The following is a 5,758-nucleotide window of genomic DNA, read 5'->3' as shown; positions in this document are numbered from 1 at the left end:
AATTCAACAACAACAACAACGTCAACAACAACAACCACATCAATGAACGAACACCTGCAACAACAACAATACCAACAATAATATTCAACAATCATCAAATTTTGAGAGGAAGAAGGTCTCTTTCGACCCAATTCCTATGACATACGCAGAATTATATCCGTCGTTGGTTCTTAAGAACCTGTTGCAACCAAGAAATCCCCCTCAAATCCCTTAACCACTCCCATGGTGGTACAAACTGGAACTCCGTTGTACCTTTCATCAAGGAGCTCCTGGTCATGATATCGAGAATTGCTACCCCTTGAAGTATGATGTCCAGAAGCTGGTCAAGAGTGGAATGGTGTCCTTTGAGGATGGTGCTCTGAACGTCAAAGCTAACCCACTGCCTGCCCATGGAAATTCATCTGTTAATATGGTGGTCGGTTGTCCTGGCGAGTTCAAGGTATTTGATGTACGCTTCATTAGAAGGTCCTTAGTGAGGATGCACAAGGATATTTGCTTGGTTAGCGATTGTGAGCATGATCATGATGGTTGTGCTATTTGTAGTGTCAATCCCAGAGGTTGTATGATTGTGAAGAGAGACATCCAGAGGTTGATGGATGAAGGTTTAATTCAGATTGTTCGGTCCCGTCATGGAGATGACGATATCAATGTTATAGTCCTAATTTTCAAAAATCCTGAGAGATTGGTGATTCAGTACGACAACATCAGCAGTAATAATGTCACCAATAGATCGGTATCATCGTTGGTTATATGGTTAGCGGGCCTTATCCCGTATGCATATGATAAGGCTGTCTCATATCAGTATAATGCTACCATGTTGGAGAATGGTCAAGAGGTTCCTTTACCTACGACCAGTTCGGTTGTGAGCATAGCTGATGTTACCAAGGTGGCCCGCAGTGGTCGTGTTTTTAGGATGGTGTTCCAAAAAAACATGGAGGATGTATCTGTTAATAAGAAGGTTGATGTACCAGTGGTAGAGTCTGTTAGCGCTCCAAGGTGTCAGTCTGGTGAATCCAGTGGCTTGAAGCCCAACGATGATGATGAGGTGCTTAGATTGATAAAGAAGAGCGAGTTCAATATGGTGGAGCAGCTGCTTCAAACTCCCGCCAAGATTTTTGTACTGTCTCTGTTAATGAATTCAGAAGCGCACAAAGAAGCACTGCAGGAAGTCCTAGAGCAAGCTTACGTGGAACATGATGTTACGGTGGATCAGTTAGATCATATTGTGGCTAACATCACTTCTTGCAACAATATCAAATTTTATGAAGAACTCCCCTAGGAAGGTAGAAATCACAACTTGGCTCTGCATATCTCAATGAATTGCAAAGATGACACTCTGTCAAATGTATTGGTAGACACTGGATCTTCATTGAATGTACTTCCGAAGTCAATTTTGTCTAAGCTGTCATACCAAGGAGCTTCAATGAGATATAGTGGCGTGATCGTCAAAGCATTTGACGGTTCTCACAAAACTGTAATTGGTGAAGTGGACCTTCCAGTGAAGATAGGTCCGAGTGAATTCCAAATTACTTTTCAAGTAATAGATATCCACCTGGCCTATGGCTGTTTATTGGGAATGACATGGATTCATAAGGCAGGAGCCATTACTTCAACGTTGCATCAGAAGCTAAAATTTGTCAAGAAGGGTAAGCTGGTTATTGTTGGTGGGGAGAAGGCGTTTTTGGTCAGCCATCTGTCATGTTTCTCTTACGTAGAAGCTGAGGATGAGGTCGGAACTCCGTTCTAAGGTTTATCTATTGCTGAAGAAAAGAGAGTTGGGGCACCCATGTCCTCATTCAAAGATGCGCTGAAAATTGTTGAAGATGGTCAGTCTGATCAGTGGGGACAGATGGTAGAAGTCTCTGATAACAAGAGCAGAGTCGGCTTGGGTTTTCAACAAGGTTCATTAGTGGTTAGAGATGAAGATGTGAAACTCAGTTTCCGTAGCGGAGGGTTCATTCATGGTAATGAACAACATATAGATGCCGCGATAAAGGGTGATGAAGATGAAGACTGCACCAATTTTGTGACGCATGGAAAGGCTTGCAACAATTGGACTGTTGTTGATATTCCTATTACTGTACATCGATCTAAGTAATTACTTTTATTTTTTTTTGAAAATCCTTCTCCTATGCCTAAGGGAGAAGTGAACATTGTTTGGCATTTTCAAAATTTTGATCGTCAATAAAATATAATTCTATTCATCCACATCTATGATGTTTTATTTTTACTTTTTGCTTTATTCTGAAAATGGTAATCACAAAAAACATAAATAAATAATATAATTGTCTATCTGCATAATATTTGGTCATAATTCACTTCTCTAAAATCAAAATATCAAATCATTATGCAGGTTGGTTTCTAACCGCATTGAATACAATGATCCTTCTCCTTATCCAAATTTTGATTTCCCTGTGTTTAAGGCTGAGGAGGAAAGTACTGAAGAAGTAAGTGATGAATTGTCTCGTCTTCTTGAGCATGAGGGAAAAGCCATTCAGCCATTCAAAGAGCAGATTGAGTTAGTCAACTTGGGCTCCGAGGATGATGTGAAGGAAGTCAAGATTGGGTGTCGATTATGTCCTGAAGTTAAGAAGGGGTTGATTGATCTTCTCCTAGAATATTCAGATGTGTTTGCTTGGTCCTATCAAGACATGCCTGGGTTGGATTCTGAGATTGTGGATCATAGATTGTCGTTGAAACCAGAATGCCCGCCAATCAAGCATAAGTTAAGGAGAACTCATCCTGATATGGCAATGAAGATCAAAGAAGAAGTGCAGAAGCATATTAACATCGGTTTCCTTGTTACCGTCGAATATCCGCAATGGGTGGCCAATATTGTGCTTGTTCCAAAGAAGGATGGAAAAGTCCGTATGTGTGTTGATTATAGAGATTTAAATAAAGCCAGTCCGAAAGATGATTTCCCTCTGCCACACATTGATATGTTGGTAGACAATACAACTAAATTCAAAGTCTTTTCGTTTACGGACGGATTTTCCAGTTATAATCATATCAAGATGGCACCGAAGATATGGAGAAGACCATATTCATTACACTCTGGGGAATATTCTGTTATAGGGTGATGCCTTGCGGTTTAAAGAATGTTGGTGCAACTTACCAGAGAGCAATGACTACTCTTTTTCATGATATGATCCATAAAGAGATTGAATTTTATGTTGATGATATGATTGCTAAATCTATTGATGAAGAGGAACATGTTGAGCATTTGTTGAAGTTATTCCAGCGTTTGAGGAAGTACAAACTCCACTAGAATCCCAATAAGTGTACATTTGGTATTTGTTCTGGTAAGTTGTTGGGCTTTATTGTCAGGGAGGAGGGTATTGAAGTTGATCCTGTGAGCAAATTCTTTACTTTGAATAAGTTTTGAATGATAGCAAATTGTGTGATCATTGTCTAATTGATGGTTGTGCATTATCTTACATGTTTCATTTGTGTTTTTAGCCTATACTATTGTTTCGTGTCTGTACATAAAGATCCACATTGATACATTTCTTAAAAGAACTCATAAAAACTAATTTGTGTCAGTATGTATCGATACATGTTCATCTACATCGATACATAAATTTGTTTTAAATCACAAAACATTTTTGCTTCAGTATGTATCGATACATACGAGCTTTGTATCGATACATGCTTAGGTAAAATGTTCTATGTATCGATACATACGAGCTTTGTATCGATACATGCTTGTATTAATTCTCTAAAATTAATCAAAGCTACAGTATGTATCGATGCATAATCTTTTGTATCAATACATAATTCTGTTTTGTCTACTAATAGCTTCTGTCTTTCACATATAAGAAGATTTTTGACAGCTCAGTTAAGAGGTACGAATTCAGAAGTTAAAAACAGTTGTAACACAAATCAAAGGAGTGTGTAGCAGCAATTGTTTTGAGCAGTTAGAAACCTGAAAGAGACTTCATCTTATTCATCTTCTCAATCTCTTTTCTTCAAGAACATCAACACATAATCATTCTTGTTCTTTGGATTAAAGGATCAATGAGATAACATTCAGTGGAACGATCAAGGATCTAGCTGAGGTGTTCAGTGGAACGATCGAGGATCTAGCTGAGTTGAAGGTTGAAGGGGGTTTCGAGGAAAAACCAAATGGTTTGTCCTTCAAGAACTGGAGTGTTCTTGCGGGTTTGTTAGTCACGTTTGCATAACAGATTCAGCCGTAGCGTAGGGTTTGGAAATTGGGTAATTTTGCAAACAGGTCGTGGAACCGGTGAATTATTTGCAATTTCTTGCAGGAAATTCTTGATCGAGCTCAGATCAAGTGGAGGTTTTATACAAGAAGAAGATCTTGGAATTTAGATCTCTGTCTTTGTATTGTAACCTTGTATCAACGAATTCGGCATTATTGATAACAACAGTTCTCAATTTCATTTGAAATTGAGAGGGAGACGTACCCACACGCGAGGACGACAGTGGGGAACTTCCTTACCAAATCTCTGCGTATCGTATTCTTGCCTTATCTATCTTTACGTTTTCAACAGTTTGGTGATTTCAGTTGGTGTATTGTGGTTGTACATTTCGTGATACAATAGTGGCAAGAAAACTTCTTTATCTAAACTCCACCATTGTTCATCATTGATCACATACACACCAAATGTTTGACAAAACTGTCAGCTGAGTTTTATTCATTGGAATTAGAATTTAGTGATAAGTGCATTTGATTTGATAATATTTTGGTGTTAATAATCTCTATCGTTCCTATTCAAATCCAGCAATAAATTCACGTGTCCGGTTTTCTAGTAGCGGTTCAGATTAGACGAAAGTCGATTCGGGACTGAAATTTTCCGCTAAGTTTCAATAACTCTGATAAGATTTTTTAAATCCGTTTATTTAAAAGAGGTGATCTATTCACCCCCCCTCTCGATCACTAGCCACACCGTCTAACAGATCCTGCCAAGGTCAAAGCAATACAAGAGATGCATGTGCCCAAAACTGAGAAGCAAGTCAGAGGTTTTCTCGGCCACTTGAATTATATATCAAGATTCATTTCACACATGACTGCCACATATGAACCTATATTCAAGCTTCTTCGGAATGATCGGTCTTGTGATTGGACCTAGGACTGCCAGAAAGCTTTTAAAAGTATCAAGGAATATGTTCTCGAACCTCTGATTCTGTCTCAACCTGTGGAAGGAAGGTCGTTGATCATGTATTTAGATGTGCTTAAGATAGTATGGATTGTGTTTTAGGTGTGCAAGACGAAACTGGGAAGAAAGAATGTGTTATTTACTACCTCAGTAAGAAATGCACCGATTGTGAAACTCGGTATTCTATGCTTGAAAAGACTTGTTGCGCATTGGCTTGGGCTCCTAAACGTCTGCGCCAGTATACATTGAATCATACTACCTAGTTAATATCCAAAATGGATCTAATCAAGTATATTTTTGAGAAGCCTGTTTAACTGGAAGGATTGCCCGTTGGCAGATGTTGTTATCCGAGTATGATATTGAATACCGATCTCAGAAAGCAATTAAAGGTAATGTCTTGGCTGACCATTTGGCTCACCAACCGATCGAAGATTACCAGTCAATGCGGTATGATTTTCCTGATGAAGAAATCTTGTACCTGAAAATGAAAGATTGTGATGAACCATTGCTTGAAGAAGGGCCAGAGCCTGGTTCCCGATGGGGCATGGTATTTGATGGAGCTGTTAATCAGTATGTTAATGGCATTGTGGCAGTAATTATTACTCCTCAAGGCACGCATTTTCCATTTACAGCTA

Source organism: Lathyrus oleraceus, chromosome 4 (genome assembly GCF_024323335.1).
Source record: "Lathyrus oleraceus cultivar Zhongwan6 chromosome 4, CAAS_Psat_ZW6_1.0, whole genome shotgun sequence".
NCBI classification, from domain to species: domain Eukaryota; kingdom Viridiplantae; phylum Streptophyta; class Magnoliopsida; order Fabales; family Fabaceae; genus Lathyrus; species Lathyrus oleraceus.
This window is presented reverse-complemented; position numbering follows the sequence as displayed.